Here is a 20,211-nt window from a genome sequence, read left to right as displayed (position 1 = left end):
CCACTGGAGGCGGGCGGCATGATGTTGGGGCGTGAGCGGAAGACGGCCTAACGGTGTGCGGGACCGTAGCCCAGCTTCATGGAATGCGAATGGTCCTCGCCGATACCCCAGGAGCAACAGTGTCCCTAATTTGCTGGGAAGTGGCGGTGGGGTCCCCTACGGCACTGCGTAGGATCCTACGGTCTTGGCGTGCATCCGTGCGTCGCTGCGGTCCGGTCCCAGGTCGACGGGCACGTGCACCTTCCGCCGACCACTGGCGACAACATCGATGTACTGTGGAGACCTCACGCCGCACGTGTTGAGCAATTCGGCGGTACGTCCACCCGGCCTCCCGCATGCCCACTATACGCCCTCGCTCAAAGTCCGTCAACTGCACATACGGTTCACGTCCACGCTGTCGCGGCATGCTACCAGTGTTAAAGACTGCGATGGAGCTCCGTATGCCACGGCAAACTGGCTGACACTGACGGCGGCGGTGCACAAATGCTGCGCAGCTAGCGCCATTCGACGGCCAACACCGCGGTTCCTGGTGTGTCCGCTGTGCCGTGCGTGTGATCATTGCTTGTACTGCCCTCTCGCAGTGTCCGGAGCAAGTATGGTGGGTCTGACACACCGGTGTCAATGTGTTCTTTTTTCCATTTCCAGGAGTGTATATTAGGAATGATTAAACAACGGGTTTCCCATTCAGAAATCTCATTTGAATGTTGGTTGTTCGTGAGAAAATCCTCATACGTGTTGTGTAAAAAGACGAAACGCCTTCCAGCATGTGTCAGAAATACCATAGCCTCTCGAAACTCTGGTTTATGGTTCCACTGTACTGCTGCTCACGTTGGCCGTGAACCCATGGCTGCCATACGAATGTGGTACTGATTGGTTCTTGAGGCCCTTCTCAACCTTGTGCTGGATCTGAACGACCCCACACGACTAGTGCCAGAGAGGACAAATACGTTTTCCGCTCTACCGAGCAGGATAGTAGAGATATATCATATTACTTGAGACAGGGAATTCGCTCGTTTATGTTAGGGGACCGGAAAGTCATCTCGTTCTTACATTAAATTCAAAGAGATAAATTATCAACAAGTTCTCACTTTCAATCAATGATGCAATCACCCTCGTTATCAACTACATTGGGCATCTAGTACGTAAATTTTCAATGGCTGATCGATAAAAAATCAATTGATTTCTGAGAAAAACGTTTCGAGGTGCCATTTTGGACATCAACTGCTTTTCCAATATTTTTCGCCTGTTAGCGCAATATCGATCGAGTATGGTGGGTGAGACAATATCTCCCCCACTCCAGTTCTTTAATTTTTTGCAGGGTTCGCCTTCTTGCTTTATCTTATTACATATGAACTCCTTTTCTGAAGACAGCCTCTGGGTTGTTTTCAATTAAAGATTGATTTACTAGATCCAACTGTTCACAGTAACGATCTCCATTCACAGTTTGTCCAGGTTTCGGCACTACAAAATGAGCAGCCCCGCGAACCCTCAACCTAACATACGAAAAAGCCTTTTTGGGGTGCAAACCTGGCTTAGTTGTACTTCGTAACAATTCGTTGACAGAGAGAGAGCCACGGTCTTTTGCGTTTTGCATTAACATGTTGTTGTTGTTGTCTTCGGTCCTGAGACTGGTTTAATGCAGCTCTCCGTGCTACTCTATCCTGTGCAAGCTTCTTCATCTCCCAGTTCTTACTGCAACTTACATCCTTCTGAATCTGCTTAGTGTATTCATCTCTTGGTCTCCCTCTACGATTTTTACCCTCCACGCTGCCCTCCAATGCTAAATTTGTGATCCCTTGATGCCGCAGAACATGTCCTGCCAACCGATCCCTTCTTCTGGTCAAGTTGTGCCACAAACTCCTCTTCTCCCCAACTCTATTCAATACCTCCTCATTAGTTATGTGATCTACCCATCTAATCCAGCATTCTTCTGTAGCACCACATTTCGAAAGCTTCTATTCTCTTCTTGTCCAAACTAGTTATCGTCCATGTTTCACTTCCATACATGGCTACACTCCATACAAATACTTTCAGAAACGACTTCCTGATACTTAAATCTATACTCGATGTTAACAAATTTCTCTTCTTCAGAAACGCTTTCCTTGCCATAGCCAGTCTACATTTTATATCCTCTCTACTTCGACCATCATCAGTTATTTTGCTCCCCAAATAGCAAAACTCATTTACTATTTTAAGTGTCTCATTTCCTAATCTAATTCCCTCAGCATCACCCGACTCAATTCGACTACATTCCATTATCCTCGTTTTGCTTTTGTTGATGCTCATCTTATATCCTCCTTTCAAGTCACTGTCCATTCCGTTCAACTGCTCATCAGTTATTTTGCTCCCCAAATAGCAAAACTCCTTTACTACTTTAAGTGTCTCATTTCCTAATCTAATACCCACAACATCACCCGACTTAATTCGACTACATTCCATTATCCTCGTTTTGCTTTTGTTGATGTTCATCTTATATCCTCCCTTCAAGACACTATCCATTCCGTTCAACTGTTCTTCCAAGTCCTTTGCTTTCTCTGACAGAATTACAATGTCATCGGCGAACCTCAACGTTTTTATTTCTTCTCCATGGATTTTAATACCTACTCCGAATTTTTCTTTTGTTTCCTTTACTGCTTGCTCAATATACAGATTGAATAACATCGGGGACAGGCTACAACCCTGTCTCACTCCCTTCCCAACCGCTGCTTCCCTTTCATGCCCCTCGACTCTTATAACTGCCATCTGGTTTCTGTACAAATTGTAAATAGCCTTTCGCTCCCTGTATTTCACCCCTGTGACCTTTGAATTTGAATAAGAGTATTCCAGTCAACATTGTCAAAAGCTTTCTCTAAGTCTACAAATGCTAGAAATGTAGGTTTGCCTTTACTTAATCTATTTTCTAAGACAAGTCGTAGGGTCAATATTGCCTCACGTGTTCCAACATTTCTGCGGAATCCAAACTGATCTACGCCGAGGTCGGCTTCTACCAGTTTTTCCATTCGTCTGTAAAGAATTCGCGTTAGTATTTTGCAGCCGTGACTTTTTAAACTGATTGTTCGGTAATTTTCACATCTGTCAACACCTGCTTTCTTTGGGATTGGAATTATTATATTCTTCTTGAAGTCTGAGGGAATTTCGCCTGTCTCACACATCTTGCTCACCAGATGGTACAATTTTGTTAGGCCTGGCTCATCCAAGGCTGTCAGTAGTTCTAATGGAATGTTGTCTACACCCGGGGCCTTGTTTCGACTCAGGTCTTTCAATGCTCTGTCAAACTCTTCATGCAGTATCGTATCTCCCATTTCATCTTCATCTACATCCTCTTCCATTTCCATAATATTGTCCTCAAGAACATCGCCTATATACTCCTTCCACCTTTCTGCTTTCCCTTCTTTGCTTAGAACTGGGTTTCCATCTGAGCTCTTGATGTTCGTGCAAGTGGTTCTCTTTTCTCCAAAGGTCTCTTTAATTTTTCTGTTGGCAGTATCTATCTTACCCCTCGTGAGATAGGCCTCTACATCCTTACATTTGTCCTCTAGTCACCCCTGCTTAGCCATTTTGCACTTCCTGTCGATCTCGTTTTTGAGACGTTTGTATTCCTTTTTGCCTGCTTCACTTACTGCATTTTTGTATTTCCTCCTTTCATCAATTAAATTCAATATTTCTTCTGTTACCCAAGGATATCTACTAGCCCTCGTCTTTTTACCTACTTGATCCTCTGTTGCCTTCAGTACTTCATCCCTCAGAGCTACCCATTCTTCTTCTACTGTATTTCTTTCCCCCATTCCTGTCAATTGTTCCCTTATGCTCTCCCTGAAACTCTGTACAACCTCTGGTTGAGTCAGTTTATCCAGGTCCCATCTCCTTAAATTCCCACCTTTTTGCAGTTTCTTCAGTTTTAATCTACAGTTCATAACCAATAGATTGTGGTCAGAGTCCACAACTGCCCCTGGAAATGTCTTACAATTTAAAACCTGGTTCCTAAATCTCTGTATTACCATTATATAATCTATCTGATACCTTCTAGTGTCTCCAGGATTCTTCCATGCATTATCATAGAGGACGCATTTTTAATCTCCTGTGGTCGAGCGATCAAGAAACGCTTCTGTACTGTGCCGCTGAAGCAAGAAGCTGCAGCATATTCGTCGATCAGTTAGCCTTATTTGTCTTTATCAATCTGCCCCAAATGTTCTTCGATGGTCGGCCAGAATCTGTAAAGAATGCCTGACATTTCCTCGATTGTCTGACAGGGATTTGCTTCCACTTCCCACGTTAACACGATCGACACGAGGAGGAAAGACAAAAATTATCGAACATAAGAAAACCACCTTTGGCCTGTACGAACGTATAACGCATTTGTGATAAACATAAAAAATGTTTTTGGTAGCAACTGTTGCATTAGTACCCTTGTGAAACTTAAAAGCATGCGATGCCGGATATGAACCTCTTGTCGTATCTGGCTAACCATTTCACCATGTTCACTTACACAGAAGAGCAAAAGCAACGGGTACACCTCCCTAATATTGTGTAGGGCCCCCGCGAACACGCAGAAGTCGGTCGGCAACGCGTGTATAACATAACAAGTGTCTGGCGCAGTTGTTAGTTTGGTTACTGCTGCTACAGTGGCGGGTTATCAAGATTTTGAGTTCGAACGCAGTGTTATCGTCGGCCCACGAGCGATGCGACACAGTATCTCCAAGGTAGCGATGAAGTGGGGATTTTCGCGTAGGACCATTTCACGAGTCTGCCATGAATACCAGGAATCCAATAAAAGATCAAATCTGCGACATTGCTGCGGCCGGTAAAAAATCCTGCAAGAACGGGACCGACGGTGACTGAAGAGAATCGATCAACGCGACAGAATTGCAACCCTTCCACAAATTACTGCAGATTTCAATGCTGGGCCATCAACAAGCGTCAGCGTGCGAATCATTCGACGAAACATCATCGGTATGGACTTTTGGAACACGACACAAAGCTTTACACCTCGCTTTGGCCCGTCAACACTGACAGTGGACTGTTGATGACAGGAAGTACACTCCTGGAAATGGAAAAAAGAACACATTGACACCGGTGTGTCAGACCCACCACACTTGCACCGGACACTGCGAGAGGGCTGTACAAGCAATGATCACACGCACGGCACAGCGGACACACCAGGAACCGCGGTGTTGGCCGTCGAATGGCGCTAGCTGCGCAGCATTTGTGCACCGCCGCCGTCAGTGTCAGCCAGTTTGCCGTGGCATACGGAGCTCCATCGCAGTCTTTAACACTGGTAGCATGCCGCGACAGCGTGGACGTGAACCGTAGGTGCAGTTGACGGACTTTGAGCGAGGGCGTATAGTGGGCATGCGGGAGATTGACAGATTGACATGTATGGGTGTGCAGACATCCTCATGAATCCATGGAACTGCATGTCAGGAGGAGACTGTTGAGGCTGCTGGAGGCTCTGTAACGGTGTAAGGCGTGTGCAGCTGGAGTGATACGGTATCCCTGATACGTCTAGATACGGCTCTGACAGGCGACACGTACGTAAGCATCCTGTCTGATCATCTGCATCCATTCGTGTACATCGTGCATTGCGACGGACTTGTTCTATTCCATCAGGACTCTACGACACCCCCGACGTCCAGGAACACTCTTCTGAGTTTAAACACTTCCACTGGCCACCAGGCTCCCGAGACATAAACATTATTGAGCACACCTGGGTTGCCTTGCAACCTGCCGTTCAGAAGAGATCTCCAACCCCTCTTACGGATTTGTGGCTAGCCCTAGGATTCATGGTGTCAGCTCCCTCCAGCACTACTTCAGACGTTAGTCAAGTCCATGCTATGTCGTGCTGTGGCACTTCTGCGTACTCTTGGGGGCCCTACACGATATTAGGCAGGTGTACCAGTTTCTTTGGCCCTTCAGTGTATTTACGAAAAAAAAGTTACTCTAAAATTAGAATATCATCACGAATTTGAAGTACAAAATGAGCTGATAATTCAAGAATGAAAATGGAATGATAATTAAATTGACACCCTAGCTGCAAGCAGGCGTTGACACACTTCATTGGGAACATGTTGAAAATGTGTGCCCCGACCGGGACTCGAACCCGGGATCTCCTGCTTATGGCTTCCCGGCCTTTGACCTTCTTGTGCGAACGCACACGCTATGCCCGAACTCGTACGGGACTTGGTAGATTAATCTGCCATGAGTAATGAGTATGATGGGCAAACATCTATTAGGCGCACTACGAATGTAGTGTTGTGGACATGTTGGGAATGTTGATCTCACGGGGAGCGTGCAAGGGATAAGTCCCTGCAGACGCACTATCCTCTGTGCCCGCGGTGGCTCAGATGGATAGAGCGTCTGCCATGTAAGCAGAAGATCCCGGGTTCGAGTCCCGGGCGGGGCACACATTTTCAACATGTCCCCAATGAAGTGTATCAACGCCTGCTTGCAGCTAGGGTGTCAATTTAATTATCATATCATTTCTAGCAAAGCTGCATGGTCATCGACGGTAACTGTTCTTTCGGGAACAGATACTACCGTCATATATAGTTAAAAATATGGGTTCCCGGCCTTTGACCTTCTTGTGCGAACGCACGCGCTATGCCCGAACTCGTACGGGACTTGGTAGATTAATCTACCACGAGTAATGAGTATGATGGGCAAACATCTATTAGGCGCACTACGAATGTAGTGTTGTGGACATGTTGGGAATGTTGATCTCACGGGGGGCGTGCAAGGCATAAGTCCCTGCAGGCGCACTATCCTCTGTGCCCGCGGTGGCTCAGATGGATAGAGCGTCTGCCGTGTAAGCAGGAGATCCCGGGTTCGAGTCCCGGTCGGGGCACACATTTTCAACATGTTCCCAATTAAGTGTATCAACGCCTGCTTGCAGCTAGGGTGGCAATTTAATTATCATTTCATTTCTAGCAAAGCTGCATGGTCATCGACGGTAACTGTTCTTTCGGGAACAGATACTACCGTCATATATAGTTAAAAATAATGAAAATGGACACGCGTAGAAACGACATTATCTTCCGATAATGTAAGAGAAGCGTCGGCATGGCCAGCGCGTCTATGTCTGTAGCACGGCGAAGTACAATGTTGCGGCTTCCCTTGATGCGGCAGTAGAGAGGCGTGTTTTCAGGCGAATACCAGTCACGAATTCGTCGTGATGGAACATATTGAGGTGTGTAGAATTCGAGGAGACGAAAATTGACAGGCTGAATTAATTTTTGTTAGATTGATCCAGTGTCTGGTATGCTAGCACTCCGTCTTCAGGCCACAAGTGGCCCATCGGGACCATGCGACCCCCGTATCATCCTCAGATACGGATGCGGATAGGAGGGGCGTGTGGTCAGCACACTGCTCTCCCGGTTGTTATGATGGTTTTCTTTCACCGCTACTATTCGGTCGAGTAGCTCCTCAATTGGCATCACGAGGCTGAGTGCACCCCGAAAAATGGCAACAGCGCATGGCGGCCCGGATGGTCACCCATCCAAGTGCTGGCCACGCCCGACAGCGCTTAACTTCGGTGATCTGACGGGAACCGGTGTAGCCACTGTGGCAAGGCCGTTGCCTCTGGTATGCTAGGCTATTCGTTAATTTGGGCGGCAACAATAACATCTTCTTCTGTTTCTTTAATCGAGGGCATAGATCTGTTCCGTCTTCTAAGCATCCAGCCATCCCATCTTTTTCTTGATCTTCCAATGCATCTTGAACCTTTTTTTTTGTTTTGGTGGTGTTAGATCTGGCAGTCTTTGTAAATATTCTAGCGAGCTTTGTAGATTAGATACGACCTTCTTATTTATAGTACGCTAGCCGTTCCCCTCAGCTGAGCTCGGATATCAATGTGTAAGTAGGCTGTTTAGGTTTTGTTATTGGTAACGCTCTGTATGAAAATCACTGGCTGTGCTGTGTGCAGTCTGTGGCTAGTTTGCATTGCTGTCTGCCATTGTAGTGTTGGGCAGCGGCAGCTGGATGTGAACAGCGCGTAGCGTTGCGCAGTTGGAGGTGAGCTGCCAGCAGTGGTGGATGTGAGGAGATAGATGGTGGAGTTTTGAAATTTGTAATACTGGATATCATGAACTGCTATATACATTATGACATTTGAACACTATTAAGGTAAATACATTGTTTGTTCTCTATTAAAATCTTTCATTTGCTAACTATGCCTATCAGTAGTTAGTGCCTTCCGTAGTTTGAATCTTTTATTTAGCTGGCAGTGGTGGCGCTCGCTGTATTGCAGTAGTTCGAGTAACGAAGATTTTTGTGAGGTAAAAGTAACTTGTAAGTTACATTTCACTGCACACGTTTCTGTTCGTCATAGTATATGGACAATATGTGAGAAGCAGGGACTGTTAGTGTTTGCACGTGTGTTGATAATTCAGCAAGGGTCTGGATAACAGCATTGCTGGTTCTAAGAACAATTCCAAAAAACTTTGTGAGTGCACAAGTGGTGGTTTATGGACTTGCTATATTCTCCGCAAGACTCTTCGATGGTGATTGTGCACCTGCACAGTCGCAACAGATGGCTGTTGGCCGTCTCTACAAGGACTACAGTGGGTCTGCATCTTTGATGACCCACCAATACCATCATCTCTACAAGGACTACAGTAGGTCTGCATCTCTGATGGCCCACCAATATCATTATTTCTACAAGGACTGCAGTGGGTCTGCATCTCTGGTGGCCCACCAATACCATACTCTCTACCAAGACTATAGTGGGTCTGCTCTGTGATGACCTACCTACCAATATTCTTCAAAACGTCGAATGACTCTGCTGTGGGTTTGCTCTGTTGTGGCCCATTACCTGTCAACATGTCAAGAGTCAGCACTGTCTTTCCGTTGGAAGGACAACACTACTTCTTCAAGACTCCATGAAAATCCACTACTTCCGTGTGCATTGTCTTTTACTCCTCAGACTTTGAGGAAAGAAACGGCAGTTTCACTGTGATGAATGATCAGGACTGTCTTTATGGACTGTGAGAAAATTTTAGCTTTTGACCAACATTGTATTAATAAGTGTGTACATTTGATTTCTTTGTTATTGTAATTATGAAAATTTTTTTCAAATCTGTATTGGCCACTGCCCAAAACAATTTGTAAATTTTTTTGTGGGGAGCATGGGGGCTATGTAAGTAGGCTGTTTAGGTTTTCTTATTGGTAACGCCACGTAGCGCTCTGTATGAAAATCACTGGTTGTGCTGTGTGCAGTCTGTGGCTAGTTTGCATTGTTGCCTGCCATTGTAGTGTTGGGCAGCGGCAGCTGGATGTGAACAGCGCGTAGCGTTGCGCAGTTGGAGGTGAGCCGCCAGCAGTGGTGGATGTGGGGAGAGAGATGGCGGAGTTTTGAAATTTGTAATACTGGATAGCATGAACTGCTATATACATTATGACTTTTGAACACTATTAAGGTAAATACATTGTTTGTTCTCTATTAAAATCTTTCATTTGCTAACTATGCCTATCAGTAGTTAGTGCCTTCCGTAGTTTGAATCTTTTATTTAGCTGGCAGTGGTGGCGCTCGCTGTATTGCAGTAGTTCGAGTAACGAAGATTTTTGTGAGGTAAGTGATTTGTGAAAGGTATCGGTTAATGTAGGGATTTTTGAAAGTCAGATTGCGTTGCGCTAAAAATATTGTGTGTCAGTTTAAGCACAGTCTTGTACAATTTTTCATAAGGGGACGTTTCAAATGGTTTTGTTATGACGAATGATGGTGAGTAAGCAAACTAGTAATTTATAAATGTCGGTACGCAGGGTGTTTCCATAAGAGGGTGCAAAAATTTAACAGGACATAGAGTATGCTCCACTGAACATTTTGAGGTAGGGAAACTGGGGTCGGAGAAGCCAGCTTCAGGAGAAAACAGGAATAAAATCGCATTACTGTGTACTTTTTTTTATTTACATTAGCTAACTGCAAATACCGCCATTGACACAATGAACGTACCATTTGTACTGTATCTGTGCTGAAACTGTCGGCCACCAACCTCAATGCAAGCGTGACATCGGCGAACAAGATTCTGACGCACCCTGACAAATATCCCTGGTGTGTTTCGCATCACATCACAGGCAGCTACAATTCTGGCAACTAATTTCATATCCGTTTGCAGTGGAGCCTCATACACAAGTGACTTTAGATATCTCAGTAGGAAATAATGAAGGGAATTCAGGTGAGGTGTCCTCGCAGGTCATGAAATAGGACCTCCCATTCCAATCCAACGACCAGGAAATACTGTGCCGGTACTGCTCCATCTTACTGTACTGTACTGTACTACTTTGAATAGCACTGAGTAATGAATGGGTCTGTATTTTAAACATAACTGCGCAACAGCAACGGTTCCACGTAATAAGACTAAAAACAGCCGACCAGTTGCAATGGATGAAGTAATCTTTACCTAGGTTTCGACAGATTTAAATCTGTCTTCTTCAGAAGGCGGCCTGAGGACAATGAACATCGTAGTTTACATTAAAAGGTATGAAACTTAAGTCAAGACTAGAGTTTAACACGTATTAGAGAGCTCTTGTATTACAAAATATGAGAAGGACGCCTGGTACTTACAGTATTACATTAATATGGAATGATGTATCATCGTCGTTTTTACAAATATCTGCATAGATCCATTAGTCCAAATTAAAATATAGCCCTGAAAATAGGGTTTGTCATGTAAATAAAAATTAGTACATGGATGTTGCAGAGCTCACAAGCGACTGAGTATAATCGGCCAGCGTAGTTACTCTGTGGCCAGGGCAGGTGGCGCTCATGTCGCGAACTATGTGCCAATTGGCGTACTAAAACAACGTGTAAAATATAAATATTAATGGCGTCCTTAGATAAAGTGACAATAAAAAGAAGGAAAGCGTTTAACACTCCCGTTATAACAGTATGGGAGCCTTGGTATCATTAACGTAGATATATACATCAAAAAGGGAGGTGGCGCTTACGCCGAGAGTTACATACAGTGGCATATACAGCCAGAATATAAAAGTTACATTACAATATTAGTGAAGCACACACACCGTATATAAGTGAAAACTTTAAAACTATCAGTAATGGCTCTTAAGACAAAATTACGAACCCTGGTCCACAATCCAGTTAATACACATTCTCAGGGAGCCAAGGTTTTAGAGCCAGAGAAAATCACATGAGGGCCGATGTAGTGGCAGCCATACATCGTGGGTCTGTCGTTGATTCGTAGCACGTTCTGTCATGGAACAGTGTAAATACGATACAGCAGAGCCACCTTATGGGTAAGCAAAGTGAACAAAACCTGCATCATGACATCCTCGTAATCACTCATCCTTCCTGTTTCCTTGCAGGAAATAAAGAATTTACATGTAAATAAACAGCACACTATGTGTAAACCTGTGCACATGTTAATTGTTGAAACGTCCCCTTAGAATAATTATGAATGGCTGTGCTAGTAATCTGCTACGTTATTTGATACAAAGCCAGCTGAGTAAAACTGAACGTACTCAGAAAGTTCTCTCTTTACTTATTCTGATCACCACTAAACCGACACACAACATTTTTCGCGCAACGCAATCTGACTTTCAATAATCCGTACAAAAGCGTGGCCCTGACTCACAATAACCTATACCTTTCACAAATCAATTACCTCATAAAAATCTTCGTTACTCGTGCTACTGTAATGCAGCGAGCGCCACTACTGCCAGGTAAATAAAAGATTCAAACTACGGAAGGCACTAACTACTGATAGGCACAGTTAGCAAATGAAAGATTTTGATAGAGAACAAACAATGTATTTACCTTAATGGCGTTCAAAAGTCATAATATATATATAATTTTGTGACATCCAACTAAACAAATTTCCTTTTTCTGATGGACACACGTCCAGATCGTCCGCTCATAACTCCGCCATCTCTCTCCCCACATCCACCACTGCTGGCGGCTCACCTCCAACTGCGCAACGCTATGCGCTGTTCACATCCAGCTGCCCAACACTACACAAGCCAATATTCCAACAATGCAAACCAGCCACAGAGTGCACACAGCACAGTCAGTGATTTTCATACAGAGCGCCACGTGGCGTTCCCAACATAAAAACCTAAGCTGGAAAAAAGTAATTCTAGACAAAGTGGTTGACAAGTTTACTTCCATATCTCCTTAAGCTGGCTTCGGCAATCCCAGGTTCCCTCCCTCAAATTCTTCAGTAGAGCATTCTCTATGTCCCGTTACATTTTTCCACGCTCTTACGGAAATAGCCTGCAGAGAAGTGTAGAGACGTATGTATAAAAAATGTGTGCAGTGCCAGTATGTAGATACATAACGAAAGTGTTTGTTATTTTGCTGTATGTCAATCTGAGAGTATGCATTATATTTTCTGATCCTGTTTAAAATATGCCTCGATTCATTACACAAGTACTGAAGTATAGTTTCAAAGGCGTCCTCTGGCACACCTAATACTGGACATACTAATGATTTCTCCCTTCCATTTCAATGCATTTAGTGCCTACATTTTTGATTTATGCCACTAAGATGACTAATTTATGACAGACAAGTCAATTAATAGATCATAATCAAATGCAACCTCACCAAAAGCCTCCGACACTCTACATGTAATGGCATGATGACTCTCTGTTTGTCGTACAGCCTTTAAATGATGCCGTCTTTCAGAGAATTGAAGCGTCTCGGAATATTTGAAGAGGCGCACATTGCTCAGTGTCTAAAATGCTACAGGCTTGTGACTTATAATACACGCACGGCACAGCGGACACACCAGGAACCGCGGTGTTGGCCGTCGAATGGCGCTAGCTGCGCAGCATTTGTGCACCGCCGCCGTCAGTGTGCCGTGGCATACGGAGCTCCATCGCAGTCTTTAACACTGGTAGCATGCCGCGACAGCGTGGACGTGAACCGTATGTGCAGTTGACGGACTTTGAGCGAGGGCGTATAGTGGGCATGCGGGAGGCCGGGTGGACGTACCGCCGAATTGCTCACCACGTGGGGCGTGAGGTCTCAACAGTACATCGATGTTTTCGCCAGAGGACTGCATACGACCGAGGCACACAGGGCCAACACCCGGCATCATGGTGTGGGGAGCGATCTCCTACACTGGCCGTACACCACTGGTGATCGTTGAGGGGACACTGAATAGTGCACGGTACATCCAAACCGTCATCGAACCCATCGTTCTACCATTCCTAGACCGGCAAGGGAACTTGCTGTTCCAACAGGACAATGCACGTCCGCATGTATCCCGTGCCACCCAACGTGCTCTAGAAGGTGTAAGTCAACTACCCTGGCCAGCAAGATCTCCGGATCTGTCCCCCATTGAGCATGTTTGGGACTGGATGAAGCGTCGTCTCACGCGGTCTGCACGTCCAGCACGAACGCTGGTCCAACTGAGGCGCCAGGTAGAAATGGCATGGCAAGCCGTTCCACAGGACTACATCCAGCATCTCTACGATCGTCTCCATGGGAGAATAGCAGCCTGCATTGCTGCGAAAGGTGGATATACACTGTACTAGTGCCGACATTGTGCATGCTCTGTTGCCTGTGTCTATGTGCCTGTGGTTCTGTCAGTGTGATCATGTGATGTATCTGACCCCAGGAATGTGTCAATAAAGTTTCCCCTTCCTGGGACAATGAATTCACGGTGTTCTTATTTCAATTTCTAGGAGTGTAGTACGGAAATGTGGAGTAAAGACATAGTGGACTGATAAGCGTTGTAATCGTTACGTTGAACTGTATTATGCAGAATATATCAAAAAATAAAACAATTTTTCACAATTATGGTACAATTTAGTTTTTTTAAACAGGCATTATTATTCCATATTTCACATCACATTCTTGAAATCAGTAAATATGTTGTACTACACACTTTCTCAAGTAGACTATGTTATTCCGCAGCCTTCAGGGTATCTCTATACCAAATTTCAACAAAATCGGTGTAGCGCTTTAGTCGTGAAAGCGTAACACACAGAATTACTATCGCATTTATGGTATTAGTATGGGTATCCCAAGCTCTGCTCTTACGTCTACGTTTCTTAGCCTGTCTGATCTTGTGCTTCGCTTAACTTCTCTTAGAAATTTCAGTTCTGCCGCTCGGATTCCATTTTCTTGCTTTTTAATGGTTATCCAAGTTTTTCTTCCAATAGCAATGTGGGGGTAGTCATTACCTTATAAACCTTGATATTTGTGTCTTTACTCAATTTTCTACTTATTGTTCCACACATCATTTGATATTTCTGCAGTTTGTTGTCAATGTCGATTTCATTCTAATAGCTTACAATATTTTCTAGATCATTAAAGTGGCTATTTTGTTCATTTATCTTATTTCCTATTAAGATCTATGAGCTGAGTGGTTTTGTCCTTTGTTGTCAATGTCGAATTCGTTCTAGTAGCCTATAATATTCCCCAGGTAATTAAAAAAAAATGGTTCAAATGGCTCTGAGCACTATGGGACTTAACATCTGTGGTCATCAGTCCCCTAGAACTTAGAACTACTTAAACCTAACTAACATAAGGACATCACACACATCCATGCCCGAGGCAGGATTCGAACCTGCGACCGTAGCGGTCACGTGGTTCCAGACTGAAGCGCCTAGAACCGCACGGCCACACCGGCCGGCAGGTAATTAAAGAGACGGACTTGTTTCCTATTATGATCTTTGTCCTGGGTGGTTTTGTCCCTCTTAAAACCATTTGTTTTTGTTTGTGAAACAGATATTCTCGTACTGTATTCTTTCGAAATTTGGTTCAGTCTATAGATGGATCTTTGTAGCGAAGTCTCACTACCGTGTACAGTTGTAAGGTTGTTTGCGAAAAGCATCACATTAAAAAAATGTGTCATGTGATAATCTCATGCCTGGATCAATTTGCTGATTCAATTTTTCAATCATATCGTCATATTAAGAAGAGTGAGTAATAACTTAGACCCCTTGTTGTATCAGCATGTCTTCTGACATAGCACGGTTAGTCTTTATTCTTATTTTTGTACCTCCATATAGGCATTCTATCACCTTAATTATTTCCTGAGGATAATAATTCTCGTGTAAAACGTCTCATTAAGATTTTACTATCTACATGGTCGAAGGCTTTCTTTAAGTCTACAAATTCGATAAGTGTTTCCTTATTGAACTCTCTTTGTTTCTCTATGATTTGTTTGGATGTGAAAAGGTTATCAGTACATGGTCTGGCTTTTCTGAAACGATTTTGTTCTACAGGTAACACATTTTCGGTAAGATTTTGTAGATTTATTTTCTTGGCCTAAATCTTATAGGCCTAAGCTGTGTTTGTTAATGATATACAACGATGATAATTGCATTCATTTCGTTTACCTTTTCCTGAAGATTGATATGTCATCTGCAACTGTCCATGGTTGTGGAATTTGCCATCTTTGTCAGCACGTATTGTTTACATGAACAAGTCTAAACTTTATATTTATGACTTATTAAGACCAGTTGGTGGGCCCCATATTCCAGTTTCTTGTGACATTATAGTTCAGCAAGATAACACAAGGCCACACAATGCGAGTACTCTCCTGACCTGCTTCGACACAGTGGGTGTCAGACATTTGCCCTGGCCAGCACGTTCTCCAAACCCCTCACCCAGTGAAGACATCTGGTCCACTTGGCAGCCCATGCGAGAGATGGACTGAGATGAAGCAGTGGGGAATGATGTACCCACATCTGTCATCCACGTTCATTGTCAATCCAACAAGGCCCATTCGAGTTAGAGCTATAATTGCTACCGGAGGTGTTACTTGTTTTCTCCTCCCTCTTTTCCCTATGCCCTGTAAACCGCATACAAATTTACTCATAAGTATTCACGCTGTACTGTGACTCACCCACATAGCGTAGCGTGTTAACACTCCCGATTCCAGGATTCAGGGAGACAAGTCCACTCCGATTCGAGTCCCTTCGCGGATTACCGACCTGGGCTGGTGAGCTGTGATTTTTAGGCGGTTTCCCGCTTCCAACTAGGTAAATAGCCACAGTCTGCATCAGTCACACGTTTTTCAAACATTCTGAATATGTTCTCACACTTCTAGGTGAGAATTACTCTAGAGAGAGACAGATGGGGTACACAGATTCCGTCCTGAGGGGAGGAGGGGGGGGGGGATCAGGAAGGGCATCCAGCCTTGCCAAATGTCACTAACAATGTGAAAACCCATATAACATAGAGAAACTGAAACAAGCAGGAAAGCTGAAGAAAGAATCATTATGTACCATACATACACAGTATATGAAATTTCGTTCTTCTCTATTCTATTGGGTGTTGGAAATGTAATGGTCAGCAGTCTATTTTTGCAACAATTACAAGTGTACATTAAATTCATTTTTATTTAACAAAGAAATTTGCCAAACAGCCGCGCAAATAGAGAAGTTGTTTTATTTTATTTTCATTACCAGTTTCGGCAATTCTTCAGGCCCCCTATGCACCTCTAAAAAATAATCGATATCGCCATACTGTCTATGTCTTGAATTCTCAAGTGCTTCTTTCGAAGACTTGACTGCAGTCTTCGGAGAAAGCACTTGAGAATTCAAGAAATCCAAAAACATGTGGCTCCAGTATGCCAAGATCACTTTTGAGAGGTGGCTATGGGGCCTGAAGATGGCATAATGAATTGCTGAAACTGGCAGCGAAAATAAAATAAAAGAACTTCTGTTTGGCAAATTTCTTTGTCAAATATTTGACCAGCTGCTGTCCCATGTCCAAAGTGGATCGACAGAGACTGGATGTTTTGAATAGGTACTCGTGTATGAAACAGTTAATTTTTAAAATGGTTTGTTATTTTGGAACTTTTTGGGTCAAATCATGCAAATGATTGTTACCTTATGAATAACTGTATTGTTAATTGTCTAAAATTGGTTTTTACTTTTTGATATGTGCACTGCCCGACAAAAAGAAGTGAAGCACTCAGAAGACACAGTCAGATGTCAATGTAACTTTGTACATGTACACACCATTGGTAAGCATGTAAATAATTATAGATTTGCAATTCTCTGTGACAAAGGGAATGCCCAGCAAAGTGCATTAGTCTTGTTGTTTTTAATGTTGTTACCAGGCCTGGTAGGGTACGTAAGCGGAGTGCACAGTGTCAGATGTTGAGTGATCACTGTGAAGGACATGCAAATGGCCTGTATTAGTGAGAAACAGCGTTAATAGCACCTAACGTAGTTTGATACGGGCCTCATTGTGAGTGACCATTTCGCTGGCTGGTCGAGATGTGCTGTATACACATATATGGGGAATTTAGATGCAACAGTTGCCCCATTCCGGAATAAGATTTTCACTCTGCAGCGGAGTGTGCGCTGATATGAAACTTCCTGGCAGATTAAAACTGTGTGCCCGACCGAGACTCGAACTCGGGACCTTTGCCTTTCGCGGGCAAGTGCTCTACCATCTGAGCTACCAAAGCACGACTCACGCCCGGTACTCACAGCTTTACTTCTGCCAGTACCTCGTCTCCTACCTGCCAAACTTTACAGAAGCTCTCCTGCGAACCTTGCAGAACTAGCACTCCTGAAAGAAACGATATTGCGGTGACATGGCTTAGCCACAGCCTGCGGGATGTTTCCAGAATGAGATTTTCACTCTGCAGCGGAGTGTGCGCTGATATGAAACTTCCTGGCAGATTAAAACTGTGTGCCCGACCGAGACTCGAACTCGGGACCTTTGCCTTTCGCGGGCAAGTGCTCTACCATCTGAGCTACCGAAGCACGACTCACGCCCGGTACTCACAGCTTTACTTCTGCCAGTACCTCGTCTCCTACCTGCCAAACTTTACAGAAGCTCTCCTGCGAACCTTGCAGCACTAGCACTCCTGAAAGAAAGGATATTGCGGAGACATGGCTTAGCCACAGCCTGCGGGATGTTTCCAGAATGAGATTTTCACTCTGCAGCGGAGTGTGCGCTGATATGAAACTTCCTGGAGAGGTTCTGTAAAGTTTGGCAGGTAGGAGACGAGGTACTGGCAGAAGTAAAGCTGTGAGTACCGGGCATGAGTCGTGCTTGGGTAGCTCAGATGGTAGAGCACTTGCCCGCGAAAGGCAAAGGTCTCGAGTTCGAGTCTCGGTCGGGCACACAGTTTTAATCTGCCAGGAAGTTTCAGTTGCCCAATTGTTGACTGTATGGGTATGTAGCGGCAGGCACACTTGTCGTCAAGGTTCTGGTAGATCACGTCTGACTACCGCAAGAGAAGATCGCGGTAATGTGCACCAAGCGCATCGTAACCCATTAACGAGTGTGCCTGTCACCCGAGAATAAGTACTGGACTCTCTGCAACATGCAACGTGCTGAAGCGTTGGCGGAAGACTCATGGAATCAAGACTAGGGGATTACTGTCTCCTGTGTAGGCTGCAGCTAACACCACAACACAAACAACTGCCTTTGGAGGTGGTGTCGTTCATAGGAAGTATGGACTGCTAACGAATGGCATCACAGCGTGTTCAGTGATAAAACATGGTTCTGAACTACCCTGGATGATTATAGTCGGCGAGTATGGTGTTGGGAAGAGTCCATTTTCTCAATGTTTTGACAGGCACAGTGGTATTATTCCTAGTGTCATGGTAATGGGAGCCAACAAGTTGACTTCGTGTCATGGCTGGTAATGATTGAGGGAACTCTGATGGCCCAACGGTATGTCACAGACATCCTGCATCCTGGTGTGGTGGTGGTAAGTTCCTGTGGGACCAAACTGATGAGGTCATCGGTCCCTAGGCTTACATACTACTTAATCTAACACACCCATACCCGAGGGAGGACTCGAATCTCCGACAGGGGGAGTCGCGCGAACTGCGGCAAGGTGTTGCAGACAGTGCAGCTACCCTGCGTGGCGCATCCTTGTGTGCCACCTCTCTTGAGATAGTATTGTGGCTCCATTTTCAACAAGATAATGTTCATCCACACGTGTCTCTGTGAACCTACTTCGTGATGCTGTGGCCAGCAAGATGCCTAAACATGTCACTGATGGAACATGTGTGAAATCTGCTCGGAAGGCAATTCTCTTCCATTATTCAAGATATGAGGGACCAGTTACAACATTTGTGGGCCCGTTCGCCTCAGGAGAGGATACAATATCCTTTTACCACCCTTCCCAACCGAATCAGAGCAAGCATCCAGGTCAGTGGGGGTGTAACATCATACGGATAACTTGGCTCATATTGCTAAATCTTTGTAAAGTGGGCTCTATTTTGTGTCATTGGAACATCAGATACCCCATCAATTTGTTACCTCCAACCCTCTTGCATATTTCACTTTTTTGTCAGGTTGTGAGCATTTTGGGAAGTTTGAAAGTAGCAGAAATTTTCAGCGCTCTATTACCCCTCCACATGCATTTTACCATGCTTGGGCCGTGCTTGGCAAGCTGTCCACAAGGTGACCGAGACGTTGCTGTTAAAGCCTGTCCCACTTTCCATCACCAGCCCTCCTGAGGTGATCCATGCGACGATCCACTACAAGTTGGAACTGGTCCAAAGCACCCTCTAAATGTGCCCATCCCAGCAGATATCACAGGTCACTCCATTTAGTAGTGTCCCTGACGGAATTTGTTCACTAGATGGACACCGTACACTCGTTTATCACTGCCTCGAAAAACAAGCTTGTCACTGACATGCTGACAGTAGGGCTAGGCAGTTTGTTGGATAATCATGTCCTGATACTATACAGCCCTCAAACAACGGTTGTAATCCGTTTACGATTCCTGCACAGAACCTGATTGAACCACCTCCCTGTGAATCCTACGGGACCACATGACTGAGGTGTGCGCCGGCCAGTGTGGCCGAGCGCTTCTAGGCGCTTCAGTCTGGAACCGCGCGAGCGATATGGTCGCAGGTTCGAATCCTGCGTCGGGCATGCGTGTGTGTGATGTCCTTAGGTTAGTTAGGTTTAAGTAGTTCTAAGTTCTAAGGGACTGATGACCTCAGATGTTGAGTCCCATAGTGCTCAGAGCCATTTGGACTATTTTTGAACTGAGGAGTGCATTGACAGCTGGCTGGCTGTCTTCATGATCTTCTTCGACAGCCATCAGGCGTCTGATTAACTCTGTACTTTTGAGTGAAGAGAAACTGACACCATTGAAGCAGTACTTGAGGTGGGTGGGTAGAACTATAGCTCATAATTGGCATCAATAAAGACAAGATGATCATATAGAGACGAATGCACATAGTCTGTGTCCACACAACTGTCAGGTTGCCTCCATAAAGGGTGCTATGGCCTTCTCCACCACACATCACGGTGCCTAGAGTATC

The 20,211-nt window shown here is 44.7% G+C and overlaps 2 non-coding genes and 1 pseudogene across 2 annotated transcripts; 2 read left to right on the top strand and 1 right to left on the bottom strand.

Annotated features, from left to right (window-relative positions):
* The first annotated feature begins 6,325 nt into the window (after positions 1-6,325).
* Trnat-ugu (transfer RNA threonine (anticodon UGU)) lies at positions 6,326-6,400 on the top strand. Its single transcript has one exon. It is a non-coding gene; the product is annotated as a tRNA-Thr (tRNA).
* A 366-nt stretch (positions 6,401-6,766) lies between these two features.
* Positions 6,767-6,841, top strand: Trnat-ugu (transfer RNA threonine (anticodon UGU)). The gene has a single exon. It is a non-coding gene; the product is annotated as a tRNA-Thr (tRNA).
* A 615-nt stretch (positions 6,842-7,456) lies between these two features.
* LOC126109070 (5S ribosomal RNA) lies at positions 7,457-7,574 on the bottom strand (annotated as a pseudogene).
* Between the last annotated feature and the right edge of the window lie 12,637 nt (positions 7,575-20,211).

This window comes from Schistocerca cancellata, chromosome 11, assembly GCF_023864275.1.
Source record: "Schistocerca cancellata isolate TAMUIC-IGC-003103 chromosome 11, iqSchCanc2.1, whole genome shotgun sequence".
NCBI lineage: Eukaryota > Metazoa > Arthropoda > Insecta > Orthoptera > Acrididae > Schistocerca > Schistocerca cancellata.
Note: the sequence above shows the minus strand (reverse complement) of the source record. Positions and strands in the feature narration are given on the sequence as shown.